This window comes from Mastomys coucha, unplaced genomic scaffold, assembly GCF_008632895.1.
Source record: "Mastomys coucha isolate ucsf_1 unplaced genomic scaffold, UCSF_Mcou_1 pScaffold15, whole genome shotgun sequence".
In the NCBI taxonomy this organism is placed as follows: Eukaryota; Metazoa; Chordata; class Mammalia; order Rodentia; family Muridae; genus Mastomys; species Mastomys coucha.
In genome coordinates this window covers 139,096,152-139,112,491 of record NW_022196897.1, presented here as the reverse complement: position 1 = coordinate 139,112,491, position 16,340 = coordinate 139,096,152, and the positions used below count along the sequence as shown (strand labels likewise).

General features: G+C 47.4%; 1 protein-coding gene across 1 annotated transcript in view; it reads right to left on the bottom strand.

Moving 5' to 3' along the window:
- The window catches only part of Kif3b (kinesin family member 3B), a 40,070-nt gene extending 27,418 nt beyond the window's left edge, over positions 1 to 12,652 (bottom strand). Inside the window, exon 1 of the mRNA XM_031372327.1 lies at positions 12,533 to 12,652. The gene's annotated coding sequence lies outside the window, so the exon portion shown is untranslated. The remainder of the gene's footprint in view (positions 1 to 12,532) is intronic.
- Between the last annotated feature and the right edge of the window lie 3,688 nt (positions 12,653 to 16,340).

Sequence of the window (16,340 nt, the reverse complement as noted above, 5' to 3'; positions counted from 1 at the left end):
AAAAAAAAAAAAGAATCTTATGGAGAGCTGGAGAGATGGCTCAGTGGTTAAGAGCACTGACTGCTCTTCCAAAGGTCATGAGTTCAAATTCCAGCAACCACATGATGGCTCACAGCCATCCATAATGAGATCTGACGCCCTCTTCTAGTGTGTTTGAAGACAGCTACAGTGATTTACATATAATAAATAAACCTTTAAAAAAAAAAAAAGAATCTTATGGAAAGGGCTAGGCATGGTCACATGCCCTTTAAACTCAGTAGAGGCAGAGGTGGGTGGATCTCTGTGTGTTTGAGCCAGCCTGGTCTACAGAGCAAAAAAACCAAAGTTCTCTAAGTCAATGTTTCTTCTGTCAGGTGAAGCTGGTCGGTGGGAAGCACACCCTGAAGAATAGTGGGTGCCCCGAAGAACCATACCCCTGGGTGGGACAACATGACTGGAAGCCATGCTGCTCTCTGGTTAGTGAGTTTGCAAATCTTCTTTTGTCTGTCTGTCTGTCTGTCTGTCTGTCTTTCTCTTCTTCAGACTTTTTGGTGGGTTGGTGTATATCACTGAGGAGAGAGGAAGCCACAGAGCCGTTCCCTGCTTGAGGAAACAAGACTAGCACCTTGATTTGGGTTTGAGTATCTGAAAACACACTGTCAGAGAGTAACCTAAAAGAGCAGCCCAGTAAGACCACCAGTGCCTGATCTTACTATCCATCCCTCAATGTCGGCCCTGAATCCAAAGAGGTGCCTCCACTGTCACTGAAGCATCTGTCTGCGAGTGAGGCAGAAGCCCCTCTTGTATTTAACAGTGGACACTCACAAACGTCCTACAAGGATTCAAAGTCACTTCCCTTCCCCTCCTTTGTTTTTTTTGTTTTTTGGTTTTTTTTTTTTGTTGTTGTTGTTGTTGTTTTTTGTTTTGTTTTGTTTTGTCTTTCGAGACAGGGTTTCTCTGTGTAGCCCTGGCTGTCCTGGAACTCACTCTGTAGACCAGGCTGGCCTCGAACTCAGAAATCTGCCCACCTCTGCCTCCCAAGCGCTAGGATTAAAGGCGTGCGCCACCACTGCCCAGCAAGAGGCACTACTTTTAGTCTCTGACACCATAACAACAAACAAGTGAACAACAAAAGCCAAGAAATGTGAACGAAGGACAATGTCATGCATGAGGATTACCACCGAGTCCTCTCGGTAGCATTACAGTCTCTAAACCCCGGAAACAGCCTTGCTGGCAGCAGGCAGGACCTGCACATCTAGAAGATAAAACATACTTCAGAACATATTTGCACACGGCAGTAACACGCTAATAGATTATTTCTAGCTGATAGGACTTGGGGTGAGCTTTACTTTGATCTTACCATGATTTCCTTGACTTTTCCTTATTAGAAATAAATTTTCTTTCCCTCTTCCACACCCCCCCCCAGACAGATTCTCTTTGTCTAGCCTTGGCGGTCCTGGAACTCGCTCTGTGGACCAGGCTGGCCTCAAACTCAGAGATCTGCCTTCCTCTGTCTCCCAAATGTTAGGATTAAAGGCGTGTACCACCACCTCCTGGAAATTTATTTTCTTTTTCTTTTTCTTTTTTTAAAGATTTATTTTATTTATATGAGTACACTGTAGCTGTTTTCAGACACACCAGAAGAGGGTATCAGATTCCGGTGGTGAGCCACCACGTGGTTGCTGGGATTTGAACTCAGGATCTTAGGTAGAGCAGTCAGTGCTCTTAACCACTGAATCGTCTTTCCAGGCCCAGCCCAGAAATTTCTTTTCTTTCTTTCTTTCTTTTCCTTCCTTCCTTCCTTTTTTCTTTCTTTCTCTCTTTCTTTCTTTCTTTCTTTCTTTCTTTCTTTCTTTCTTTCTTTCTTTCTTTCTGTTTTTTGACACAGGGTTTCTCTGTATAGTCCTGGCTGTCCTGGAACTCACTCTGTAAACCAGGCTGGCCTCGAACTCAGAAATCCGCCTGCGTCTGCCTTCCAAGTGCTAGGCTTTAAAGACTTGCTCCACCACTGCCCAGCTAGTTTATTTTCTTAAACTGGAAAATTTTCCCCTTTAAAAAAAAAGGCTGCTGAGCCGGGCGGTGGTGGCGCACGCCTTTAATCCTAGCACTTGGGAGGCAGAGGCAGGCGGATTTCTGAGTTCGAGGCCAGCCTGGTCTACAGAGTGAGTTCCAGGACAACCAGGACTACACAGAGAAACCCTGTCTCGAAAAACAAAACAAACAAACAAAGGCTGCTGAGTGAGCACCAGCAAGGGGAGATACTGCCTGTCAGAGCATCTCCGCTTCATTACCGAAGACCACCTGCTCACAGTCATCTCAGTCACCTATGTCCCACAATTTACCAGTGAGCTTTTCACTCAGTTTCCTGAGTCGTCAGCAGAGAGATGGCTGCTGCCACCCTGGGCTGCTCCCATTCTGCCCAGCTTGTCTGCTACACAGAAGCCCACACAGCCCCACTAAAACCAGTGTGAAGGTGCTATGGCGGACTCCAGTGTGGGTAACAGTTAACTAATGTCCCAAACTTCAGTTGTCTTTCTACTTCAACTGAACCACATCTATCATCTATCCTGTGCTCTATGTAAGAAAATGAAAGTGCTGTAACACACGCCCAAACTTTAAAAACAAACCAACCCCACCCCATTATCACTGGTGGGAGAGAGATCGCTAATGTAAATTATGATTTAACTACATCAGTATACTAAAGATAGATCTGCTGGCAGTAAGCTCAGTGTCTGCAATCAGGTGACAGAGTGAAGAGACACAATGTGTCATCAGGATTAAGTGATCCTTAAACACTCCCACTTCAAGATGCAATGCAGACCCGTGGTACTAACAAGAGGGCTCACTGTATGTTTGCAGAAACACCCTGAGCACCCCATCCAGAAGGTCTGGGAGAAAAAGGCCATCATAGAGGCACCAAGGGAGATGTCCACCTCAAGGCCGGGTCACGTGTTTGTGTATGCAGCTATAGACACACTTAAACATATACAAAGAGAGAGAGAAAGACGACGAGGCTCAGGCAGGTTGACTTACTTCCCCATGTCACAATACAAGTGACAGAATTTTCTGTGATAGCACAGGCTTAACCAATAGATCTTTTAAAATATTTTTTTTTTAATTTGAGGGCTGAGTTTCAGACAGGGTCTTACCATTTAGCCCTGGCGGTCTTAAAGCTTAGTATATATATATAGACCAGGATAACCTTGAACTCACAGAGATCCACCTGCCTCAGCCTCCTGAGTGCTGGGTTAAAGGTATGTGCCACAGCCTTTTTTTTTTTTTTTTTTTTTTTAAATATTGTGTTGATCTATTTTGTGTGTGCACCCATGGGTGAATGTCACACTGCATGTGTGGAGGTCAGAGGACAACTTGCAGGACCTTGTTTTCTCTGTCCACTATGTGTGCCTCTGGACTTGAACTAAGGCCATCAGGCACCCTCATCAGCTAAGCCATCTTACCAGCCCTGAACCAAGCAGCTTTCTAAAGGTACTGAATGAAGGGTTTCTGTACCACTTCCCTCTCCCGTGTATATGTAATGGGCACATCTAAGTGAGTTGAGGGTTAAGATTCAGAAAAGAAGCTCAAGGCTCCAGCTTCAGCCATGTGAGGCAGGCAGCTAGACTGCTTCAAAGCATAAGGCTGGCCTATTAGCCCAAAGCTTGGTCTGTTCCCTCATCCATCAAATACTGAGAAGATTCACCATTACTCTAAAACAGCCCAAGGAGTTTCCTCCAACATCCTTTGAAGTCATTTTTTGGTTGGTTTCTTTGTTGAGATGGTGTCTCTTATAATGCTTGCCAACCTCAAAGTAACTGTTTAACCCTATTGACCCTTCTGTCTCTGCCTCCTGAGTGCTAGGATTATAACCAAGTCCCATTGCACCTGGTTGCTATTAGAACTTCAAACTAGTTACCCAGGCACAGAAAAGAAAGGCCCCTGACAAATGGATGCTGTGGTCACTGCTCATCTGAAAAACAGATGGGGTGGAAGATGTCCCTCAGTGGTGGATCATATGCTTAGCATGCAAGAAGCTACAGGAGGGAGGGAGGGAAGGAGGAAGGGAGGGAGGGAGGGAAGGAAGGAGCAATAGAAGGCCGGATCGATGGTTCAGTGGATGACAGAGTTTGACCCCTGAAACCTGCAGAAAGGTAGAAGGAGAGAACTGACTCTACGAAAGTCCTCTGACCTTCACAGGTGCACTGTGGCACACATGTACTCATGTACACACACCATGCACACACAAACATGCACAATAATAATTAATAAATAAATAACTTTCTTAGAAGCAAATAGTAGGCTGAGCAGTAGACTTTGGATCAGCATCTTTGGGGAAGTATTTGACTCAAAGTATTTGACTCACACAGTCTCTACTTCCCTCTTCTGGGAACTGGGAGGAACAGTTCCTGTATGAGACTGCTGAGGACCAAATGAAAGCAGGGCTTGCAAGCTTGGCTCAGCAAGCATTAACTTAGCTATCACAACACACTATCAGCTTGCTGTTAGCACCAGGTCCTGGAGGAGGGGGGTATTGTTTTGTTCTGAGCCAGCTTTGTGTTTTACTGTTGGGGTGACCTCAGGTCTAGACTGTGTCCTTTGAGCTGTGTGCAGGCACAGCCCCTCCTGCAGCTGATGCTCTGTCTTCAGCTCAGTGCACAGTGAAGGGGGGGGGGGGCGTACATGTCTCTTGTCTTCTAGAGCCTAGGTGAGGGGCTTCTTGCCCTTGCATGACCCTTGTCTTCTAGGGTCTTAGGTGAGGGGCTTGTACTTCTTATCTTTGTAGGGTTTTCTCTCTGAAGGTTAAGAAAGGTGACCCCAAAAGATGGATTTGACAACTCAAATCTTGGGTACACAGATGACGGTAACAATAGTTACTTTAGTGACCTGCAGCCAGAACAGCTCCACCTTCCTTAAATTCAGCCAGCTGTTTGTGTGGCCCACCCTCAGACCTCCCAGTAGCTCCTCTTTCTTGGCCACTGCTGCACAGCTTTTGGCTTCTGTGGCCTGACTGGAGGGCAATGGAAGGAGACTACAGTTTTGGTTCTGATCTAGGTGAGTGAATCATGGTGAAATCCAGACCCTGATTTTTCCAATCTAGGCCTAGACTATGCATGTTCAAGAAGTGCTTCTGTCATGCACAGCACACTTAGACCAGCATGAATCTTCCTTCCAACCCTTAGCAGGTACTTAATACACTAGCAAATAGGACTGACTTCTAGGTATCTCAGTGTCCTTACCTGAAGCCTGGGGACAACCCACACTCCGTGTGGCCACCACTGACTAAAGATCAGTTGATGAGATCTAAGAAGGAGCAACAAGCCACCAGAGCTGCTCGGAGCAGCCGTGCAGTTGTGGGTCGCACCACGCTGAACAGGCCTCACTGACCGCCAAACGTACAAAGGCCTTTCCTAGTGCATGGGAAATGAGGCCTGGAGCCTTGCTTGGACGAGCTACTACTTTCAAGAGTCCTCTAGGAATTTTGGCAGAGTACAGCAGCTTTACAAAGCTTTCCCCTGTCTAAAAAGCTCTGAATCTTTCGACCTACTGCTCAGCAGCCAGGAAAGAGCATCTTGGCAGGGCAGGCTCGGCCACTCGAGGTGCTGGGAGTGAGCTGTGCTAAGCGCCATCCAAGGTGCTGGGAGTGAGCTGTGCTACTGTGTCTACGCTCTCCCCCAGAGCCGGCTAGGCTCTGCCAGCCTCCATCAGCCACGATCCCCAGGTCAGGACAGCAACTCAAACAGCTGGAGATAGGTAAGCAGGACCCCAGCAGAGTGCCTACTTACTGCTCCACAGACTGGCATGGAGCCAGCATGGGAAAGCAGATCTAGATGTCCAAGGTGGAGCACTGTCGGACCCTCTCCAGGCTGTCTTCCTTCAGCAGGAGCTGCGGGTTCCTTCTCAAAGGGCTAAGGCACTGTTAGCACCTTGGGCCTCTTGGAATAATTCAGTTATTCCTCTCAGGGCCCCTCACCAGCGACCTCTAATCCTTTTAGAGGCAAATGGCACCTCTAAATCTACCTAACTGCTTGGGCTAAAAATTTAGGAGTCATCCTTAATTCTCCCACCCTCCTGGCCACCTCCAAAACATAACCATCCCCTGCCACCTCGCTAAAAGGCCACCACCATCTTACTAACCTCCTACTTAGTCCGGCTGGCACTTAAAGCTCTCTCAAACTCATGATCCAGAGAGGCCAGATGACTTCACTTTCTTTTGTGTTTCCTTTTGTGACACTGATGCTGGAACCAAGGGCACAAGCAAACGGTGAGGACACTCTACACAGAACCTCACTGTGAGCCCTCCAAGTGATTTAAAAACAGAACAGAACACTAGGGGCCAGGGATGTGGCTCAATTAGTAGAAAGAAGCCTTGGCCAGTGTACACAAGGTTCTGAATTCAGACCCTATGCTCACGTGATGTGGTGTGGTAGCATACATGTATAACCCCAGTATAAAGGTTCTGAATTCAGATCCTGTGCCCACATGATCTGGTATGGTAGCATACACGTGTAACCCCAGTACACAGGAGATAGGCAAAGAATCAGAGATTTGAGTCCATCCTTATTTGACTACCTAAAGAACTTAAGGTTAACCTATGCTACAAAAGACCCTGTCTTTTTGTTTTGGTTTGGTTTTTGGTTTTTGGTTTTTTTCCAGACAGGGTTTCTCCGCATAGCCCTGGCTGTCCTGGAACTCACTCTGTAGACCAGGCTGGCCTCGAACTCAGAAATCCATCTGCCTCTGCCTCCCAAGTGCTGGGATTAAAGGTGGGTGCCACCACCACCCAGTGAGACTCTGTCTTAAAAATTAATTATTTATTTAAAACATCAACTAAGGTCTAGAGAGATGACTCAGCAGGTGTTCTTCCACAGGTCCCAAAACACACATAGTGGCTCATAACCCTCTGTAATTCCAGTTCCAGGAGATCCCACACTCCCTCTAGCCTCTGTAGACATTCACGCATTCACGCAGGCAAAACATCCACACACATTAAAAAATCAACACCAACAAAACCACCTAGATGATGACACCTTCTCAGAAGCCTTCAGTGGTCCCAGGGCGTTTAGACTCCTCTAGCCCAAGTCCCTCTGTAGTAGACTCCCCCTGCCCCCAGCTACCTCTCCACTAACCCCACTCATAGCCACTTCCTGCAGTTTCTGGAATTAGCAAGCTTGTGCCCACCGTGGAGTCTTTATCCTTTTGGTGTACCTTCAAACAGTGAGCCTGAGAGCAAACCTCAACAAAAATGTCACCACCTCCCCCAATCAAAGCAGCAGTGTCCCTCCCCAGTCCTGGAAAAGTGACTTTCTAGCCCAGGTCTGTGCCACTGCTCCCACTGTGCTTCTCCAGTTCAAATTCGTTTGCCCACTTTCACCTGCCTACTTTTTGGTTTTGGGTTTGCACCTGCTGAACTCTAACTGTGAGAACAAGGACCTCAGCTATCTCTTTGCTGTCACGGGGCTGCCATATACCAGTCGCTCAGCAAGCGTCCCACAAACGAAGCCATAGGAACACAGCAACAAGAGCCCTGTGCCTGAATCTGAAGACCTAGACGCCAGTGTGAGGTGGGCTACTTCCCAGCAGCATGGCTTCTCTTCCTAGGAATTCTGCCATTGTCTGCTGGAGAGTTCAATCTGCACCTCATTTTTCTCAAGAGCACCAGGCAGACCTCAAAGGCACCAAGATCCATACAGACAGCTGTGTGTCAACTATCACAAGACAAGGTTCTTCCTCATCGACCTGGAAATCCATAAGTGAAATGTGTATGAACGTGGCATGCAGGCGAGCAAGTGCAGGGCCAACCTAGGCTATGTAACAAGACCACAGAAAGAAAGTGCAGGGCCAATCTAGGCTACGTAACAAGACCCAGGAAAGACAAGAAATGGAAAGAGAGCTCGAGAGATGGCTCAGCAGTTAAGAGCACTGGCTGCTCTTCCAGAGGACCTCTGTTCAATTCCCAGCACCCACATGTCAGCTCACAACTGCCTGTAACTCCAGTTCCAGAGGACCTGGCACCTTCACACAAACATACATGCAGGCAAACCAATGCACGGAAAATGAAAATAAATCTTAAAAAAAAAAAAAAGAAATGGAAAAAGAAAAAGAGGAGAAAGGAAAAGGAGGGGGAAGGGAAAGATAACAAGGAAGGAAAAAGAAATTAGAACAATCTGAGGTTCCCACTCCACTACCACAATTCCCCCCCACTCTCCCCACCCCACCCATCCCCTCACCTCCCACCCCCTCAGCCCCCACCTCCCACTCCCCACCTCCCTACCTCCCACTCCCCTCCCACCAGCTCCCACCCACCTCAGGTGCCTAGCAAACATCTCAGACACAGCAGAAAGCAGCAGGGCTTTACTCTACGGCCAACACAAATACAAACACAACCCATGAATCCATTTAGACAAGTCAAGGCAAGTGTGTCAACATACACCTACAGTCTCATTTGCTTAGGAAGCTAAGGTGACAAGATCACTTTAGCCTAGGAATTAGAGGCTGGCCAGAGCAACAAGGCAGCCTTAAACAAAAACCAAGGGGCCAGAGATGGGGCTGGTTAGTGAAGTGCCCACCTGGCATATGCAAGGCCCTGGTAAACCTGACACCCAGTGGGTGGGGACATCAAATACTGTCAAATGACAGTTATTTGAAAATTAAGATCAGGGCTCCTTGAAGGCCATGGACATACAAATCCTGTACATCCCTGGGAGAGAGATATAATAAACAATTACTGAATTAGGTCCCAAACAACAAAACCTCCAATTAACCAGTTTCCTCTTTAAAACAAACAAAAACTCAGACTGACCCCACACTTGATATACAGGCAAGGTGGCCTTGAACTTATGCTCCTTCTCCAGCACCCGAGTTCTGGGATCGCAGACATGAGCCACCACACCAGTGTCTATATGGCACTAGAGGAGAAATCCAGGGTTCATGTATGCTAGGCAACATTCTACCAACTGAGCTATATTCTGCCGCACCAGATTTCTCCTTTCTTTGCAGCCCATCCTGGCAAGGAGGTCCTGGTTCATGGAGAAAGCCTGCAGTGACACCAACATCCACATAATGCCACGGTGACAACAGCTTCATGCTTATGATCATCTCTGAAGGCTGACAGACCTGAGACCATAACCACACACTGGACTCACTTACCAACCACTAACAGTATGAATTATAGTACACGTGCTAGGCTAAGCCCAAATAATGACAGCTAACATTTACCAAATGTGCCAAGCAATTCACAGCCACAAATTATTATAGGAAAATGTTAGTTCCAGGGGTGGGCTACCTTGACATGAATCGTTGGCGAATGGTACTCTATTGGTCTGCGTTTGCTAAAGGAACAGAACTGAGGATGGCAGTGTTCATTAAAAGGGGATTTATTGGACCTGGCTGTGGTGGCACAGGCCTTTGATCCCAGCACTTGGAAGGTAGAGGCAGGCAGATTTCTGAGTTAGAGGCCAGCCTGGTCTACAGAGTGAGTTCCAGGACAGCCAGGGCTACACAGAGAAACCCTGTTTCAGAAAACCAAAGGTATGGGGGGGGGGGGATTTATTATTAAAAGGAGATGCAGTAGTCCAACAATGGCTGTCACTCACTGTACTGGCCAAGAAACAGGCAGCTGTTCAGTCCACAGGGCTGGATGTCTCTCTCAGTGGTCCCATTCAAGTCACCAGAGATGCCCTTGAGGTACCCAAAACCAGCTAATGGCCCTGCTGTTGGTTGCCCACCATTATGAGATGATAAGAACTTGTTGCAGTAGACACGACAAGCTTTGACTGCATGTCAAAGAGAGGCCAGGCTGAAAGCTAGCAGTGAGCTAGCACTTCCCTGCTGCTGGCCATGGCTCACAGGGTCGAAGATGCCATGCAGCCTGCCAGCGAAGAACTGCCAACAGGGTCACTCAGCTGTAGATGCTTCATCCTACAGCAACGACCTCCCCAGAAACACGCGCCCACTGATGTGATAGTGCCAAGACAGTGACAGGCTAACCGACAGCTTGTACTGGGGCCTTCTCCACAGACAGCAATTCCTATCTAGTCCTAGAGCACAATCAAAGCCCGTGTCTGGAGAGGACATAGGCCCTAATGGGGAGTCACTGTGTTGAGTTCCTAAATGGATGTGATGTATCTGTCAAACTACTTTCTAAATAGTTAGGTTTATGCCTATAGATAAGTAATGGAGTCAGCTTTGCTCAGATGCTTCTTTTGCAGGGGGCCGTGGTCACTGAGGCTCGTAAGTAGACAAGGTGCTGGAAGCAGGGGACTTCTGAATGATCAGCCTATATGGGGACACTTCACCCCTCCAAGGTTCAGAGAACATCAGAGTAGAGGGGACAGAAAGAATGTAAGAGGAGGAGAGGGAGTGGTGTGTGTGGAATGCTGTCTCTGAGTAGGACATGCCTGTGGCCCTGGGAGCTCTCAGCAGCTGTGCCTATCTGTGCAGAAGTACATGAGACTGTGCCCATCAATGTTAGTCACAGAAGTGGGGAGGGCTTCATGAGACCACACTCCTCTCTAAGGACTTACAGGCAGTCCATGATGGCTAAGAAAGAGGCACTTCTTCAGCCATGGAAACACTAGTAAGTTGCTTGTACTTATAAATAAGCCCTCACTTAGGTTCCTATAAGCAATCCTAATTAGACTGGGTCATCAAAGTGGGGAGATGAGGAAGGCAGGACAATGTGGGAAGAGAGGGGATCAGCAGAAGTAGGAAGGTAATGGGGGTGAGTATGATCAAAATACCTTATACACATGAATTTAAAAGCCACATGGGGCAGGGGAGATGGCTCAGCAGGGAAAGCACTTGCCACACAGGCCTGACAACCTGAGACTATGGAGTTTGATCCCCAGGGCCATAGAGGTGGAAGGAATCAACTCCACAAAGCTGACTTCTCACCTCTACACACCATGGCACAGGTTGGCACTCACACACACACACACACAAACTACAGTAACAGTATTTTTAAAAGCCAATCAGATTTATTAGGTAAAATGAATAAATATTAGGAAACAAACTAAAACATGCAAAGCTTTTTTGTCTGAGATCTTGTTTCCATGCCATTGGGAGAACAACTTCTAGCCAAAGCAATTAGAAGCAACCCAAAATACCCTTGTGGCCTTCTAGCAGTTACTGTTGAGAAAGCAGAGGCATCGGGGAGCAGGGACTGAAATGCACAGCCAGCTCCATCACACCGTGAGCCTCAGAGTCTTAGGCAAGCCATTTACTTTTCTCAGGCACGGGTTCCTCATCTACAAGACCGGGTGACATCACCAGCTGCCTGACACAGGCTGTGAAGATTAAATGAGATTGTACCCCTCAAAAAACTTCTTCATCATCAAGTTGCAAATGATCACTACTGCTCTAAGCACTTCTCAGAAGAGATAAATACCCCTACTCTTGTGATAAATATACCGGGTGACAGACATGGCACAAATACAGTCAAAAACTTCCCTCCTCTTAGCAGACTACAAAGTAAAACTGCATGTGGGTCTGGAATACCCATATGCGCTGGCAAGCTACACACCTAAGTCCTTCTGGTCCCAAGTCATCTTCCCCCTCTTGGAAGGCTCCACCCCATCAGTGTGTTAAGAACTAACCACTTGTTAGGAGGGGGGAGGGGCTCACAAGGACCCACCTCTACACGCGTTTTTATGGGCAGTTAACGGCTGCTAGGGGGAGGGGCTCACAGCACTCCGCCCATTCCTGAGATGATGTGTGCCCCCTACCACCACACCCCCACACCTAACACCTCGCCTGAGTTACTGGTGAGTGAGAGAGTAGCAGGCATTTTCTTCTGTAGTGTAGCCACGGGTAAAACGCCCATGCTCCTGAAAAGAACCCCTCACCAAGTTCTTGTAAGCCGCGCTAGAGCATGGAATTAGAAGGGACTGGAAAGTGAAGGGAATGGGTCAGTGGGAGGGGGACACGAATAAAATAAATTATACACACGAATGAGACGTCATCATGAAACCCGCTATATGCAATTAACATGTTAATTTTTTTTTTAAAAGCACCATGTCCCAAGCTACTCCAGACACTCTGCTTCCCATGGAAGGGCATTATCCCAAGATCTGATTTACAGAAGACTCAATGCCACGCTATGCAGCCTCAAACTCAAGCACTCAGACTTCAAACAGGACTCTTGGTCCCCATATACAGTAGCCTGGCCGTTCACCCTCTTCCCACTTGGAGCCCTTTCATGTACACGTCTCCTCAGCAAGTGTCAAGACCCCAATGGACAGACAGGGCTGCTGCTGCCAGAGACGGCAAGGGGTTTGTCCAAGGTCACACAGCGATCCAGGCACCGCCCTGAGGCTCGGACCTCAGGTACTTGCTTCCTGAGCTGCCTTTCCGGCCAGGGCCTGGAACTACGGCCCCGGACCGGCCGTGAGGTGCGAGCAGGAGCGGCCAAGACTGGGGGGTCGTGCCGGCCGCGCCCGAGAAGAAGCCGGGTGGTCAGAGATACCACAGAGGCCAGGCAAAGGATGCTGCGGCTCGCAGAGCAACGACGCCGGGATAACGCTGGGCGCCCCGCGGGGACCCCGCATCCCGAACTCACCTGCGGCCGCAGCCGAGAGCGGGCGGCGGCGGCGAACCCCGGGCTCAGCCATTCCCTGCTGCCCCGGATGGGGAGAGACCGCGGCCGCTCACTTCCTTAGCAACCCGGCTCGGCGACCCACTTCCTTAGCAACCGTGTCAATTTCAACAACTTTATTGGTCCTCTGAAGCGAGGAGCCCGCCGAGGGGCGGGACCCGGTGAGCCGCCGCGCTTCCCAGGTTCCCAGCGCGCGTCGGCACTCTGACCCTCCTAGGGACCCAGACTCGGTCCTCTGGGCTCGCGTGCCTCAGTTTCTCCGATTGTGAAACGGAGCCCAGTACCTTGCTCGCACTACGTGCTTTCATCCTCCCCTTCCGAAAGCTCTTTCAGGTCAGTTCTCTGATCTGGGTCTCAGATTAGTATTGAATGGCTTCCAATTAAGGTCACCCAGGGATGAAGACAAATCCTTAGGAAAATCTTCTGCCCTGCCTGCCACTTCCATTCGGCCACCGCGTTCCACAGTCTGCCTTTCATATATTCCTGCGTTTCTCCACGGTCAGGGACAGCACCAGAAGCAAGGCCAGGCCACCTGTCATCTTTAGACTAGACTGCAATTCCTATTCTCTGTTAATAGACTTTAAGGCCTGGCCATCCATTCCCGACGAGATAGCTTGAATAATAATTTGAAACCTGAAGCACATCCCTGCAAGGCATGTGGATTGGAGTCCCACTACTCTTACCATCAAATCAAAACTTTGGTTGAGCATGATGGCTCTTGCCTGTAGTCCTAGCACTTGGGAAATGGAGGCAGGAGGATGAACAGCTCAAGATCATCCTTAGGTACAGAGCAAGTTCCAAACTACACAGCGCGACCCCCTCCCCCAGGGTCAAAATAAATACACATAGTTATGGGAAAAAGATGCTACCCTCTGATGGCTTAGTGGGTAAAGGCACTTGACGACTCGAGGTAGATTCCAGGGACCCACTGGGCAGAAGAGAAACAACTTAGGTTGTCCTCTGACCTCAGCACATGTGCAGTGTGTACACACACACCACACACACATACACATACACACACACACACACTCTGAATGTAATAAAAGGATACCAAAGCCAGGCAGTGGTGGTGGTGGTGGCCTTTAATCCCAGCACATGGGAGGCAGTGGCAGGTGGATTTCTGAGTTCGAGGCCAGCCTGGTCTATACAGTGAGTTCCAGGACAGCCAGGGCTATGCAGAGAAACCCTGTCTCAAAAAAAAAAAAAAAAAAAAAAAAAAAAAAGATACCAAACTAGCTGGACTGGGAGTGCATGGTGGACATCTTGATTAGATGGTCTGAATAATAATTTGGAAACCTGAAACATATCAAGTCACTCTCCCTGCATAGCATCTTTGGAGTCTGGCTACCCTTCCATCAAAGAGCACTCTAGAGGGAGAAGTGGGTGGATCTCTGAGTTGGAGACCAGGGTGGTCTACAGAGCAAGGTCTAGGAGAGCTGGAGCTACACAGAGAAACCTTATCTTGAAAGGAAAGAAAGATACCTACCAAATGGACTCAAAGTAAAGCTTACCTGTATTGGTCACAAACACATTATGTGTTGTTTACAAGCATAATGCAATATATGTGCTTATGTTTCATCTCTTCCGTATCTTTTGGTATTTCCTAGGGCTAATAATTGCCAAAATGTTCTCTCATTTTCTTTCTTTCTTTCTTTCTTTTTTTAAGATTTATTTATCTTATGTATATGAGTACACTGTAGCTGTCTTCAGACACCAGAAGAGGGCATCTGGTCTCATTACAGATGGTTGTGAGCACCATGTGGTTGCTGGGATTTGAACTTAGGACCTCTGGAAAAACAGTCAGTGCTCTTACCTGCTGTTCTTTTCCCTCCTATTTGCACCCTCTCCCATTCTGGGCTGTCCTTAAATTCACTATGAAAACAAAAATAACCTGGGACTTCTTTACTAAGTTCTGACATTACAGGCATGTTGCACCACGCAACATTTATGTGGTGCTGGAGACCTTCCAGACCAGGTTTTTGTTGTTGTTATTGTTAGTGGTGGGTTTTTTTGTTTTGTTTTGTTTTTTGGGTTTTTTTTTTTTTTTGGTTTGTTTTTTGGGTTTTTTTGTTTTTTGTTTTTTGTTTTTTTGTTTTTGTTTTTGTGTTTTCAAGACAAGGTTTCTCAGTATAGCCCTGACTGTCCTGGAACTCACTCTGTAGACCTGGCTGGCCTTGAACTCAGGGATCTGCCTGCCTCTCTGTATTAGTTGTTTTTCTGTTGCTCTGACAAAACCCCATGACCAATGCAATTTATAAAAGAAAGCATTTTATTGGGATCCCCACTCCCAGGGATCACAAGTGCATGCTATGACATGACTTTAAGTTGTTTTTAGACTTCTTTACTATTTTATGTGTGTGAATGTTTGCCTGTATGTATACACGTGCACCACCTCGTTCCCGAGGCGGTAAGAAGGCATCATATTCTCTGGAACTGGAGTTACACACAGCCAGTTGTGAACTGTCCTTTGGTTGCTGGGAATTGAACCTTGGTCCTCTGCAAAAGCAATCAGTGCTCTCAACCACTGAGCCAACTCTCTAGACCCCAATATGGCCTTTTAATCTGGGTGCTGGGGATTGAACTCAGGTCCTCATGCTTGAGTAATGAACTCACTGAGCTATTACCCAGACCAATATGGCTGGCTTTACTATGATTTGTTTTAGACGGGGTCTCACCATATGTGGAACTTACTTACGTAGACCTGGTTATCTTCAGCTTCACATAGGTCGACCTCTATCTGTCTCCTAAGTGCTGAGATTAAAGGTGTGTGCCAGGGGTTCTGTCCTTTATTATGATCCTGCCTACAGGAAGGGACTTCTAATGAACTTCCTACAGAGTTGGCTGATTGCATGGCCTGGCTCCTCATGGCAAAAGCACCAAGTTTCCCTTCTCCTCTGACTGTGGTAGAAATGCTCTGTATTGGCACCATCTAATATGGCCACCACTAGCCATGTGTAGCTACTCTGTTTCCAAAATGACACCAGGGCTACCGAGGAACCAAATCATGCTTACTTAGTTCTGATTGAGTTGTCACCTGTGGCTACTGGCTATCATACTGCACAGGACAGTTCCAGACTATCCAACAAAGACTTCAGGTATAGACAATTTGGGGCCTGAATTCCAACTTCTTCCTTTATCTAGCAGGTGACCCAATGCAGGTCACTCTTTAGAACTCAATTTATCCACCTGCAAAATATATATATTTGACACTGTCCAGGTTTGTCATAAAGATGAAATAAAATATGGAGGCAGATATGTGTCTCTCATTCCAGCATTTGGGAGGTGGCAGAAGCAGAGAGATTAAGAGTTCAAGTCTAGGGGCTGAAGAGATAGCTCAGTGGTTAAGAGCACTGACTGTTCTTCCAAAGGTCCTGAGTTCAATTCCCAGCAACTACAAAGCACTCACAACCATCTGTAATGGGGTCTGATGCCCTCTTTTGGTGTGTCTGAAGACAGCTATGGTATACTTACATATAATAAATAAATAAATCTTTGGAGCAAACAGGGACAGAGCCAGTGGGCTGGAGTAAGCAGAGGTCCTGAGTTCAATTCTCAGCAACCACATGATGGCTCACAACCATCTGTACAGCTACAGTGTACTCATATACATAAAAAAATAAATAAGTAAATCTTTAAAAAAAAAAAAAAGTTCAAATCTATCTCGAACTACAGAGTGGGTGTAGTGCACTTGCTAGGCATCCTCAGGGACCTGGATTCCAATCCCTAACTCATAGAAGGAAAAATAAAACCTATTACATAGGTGTCCTAAGGA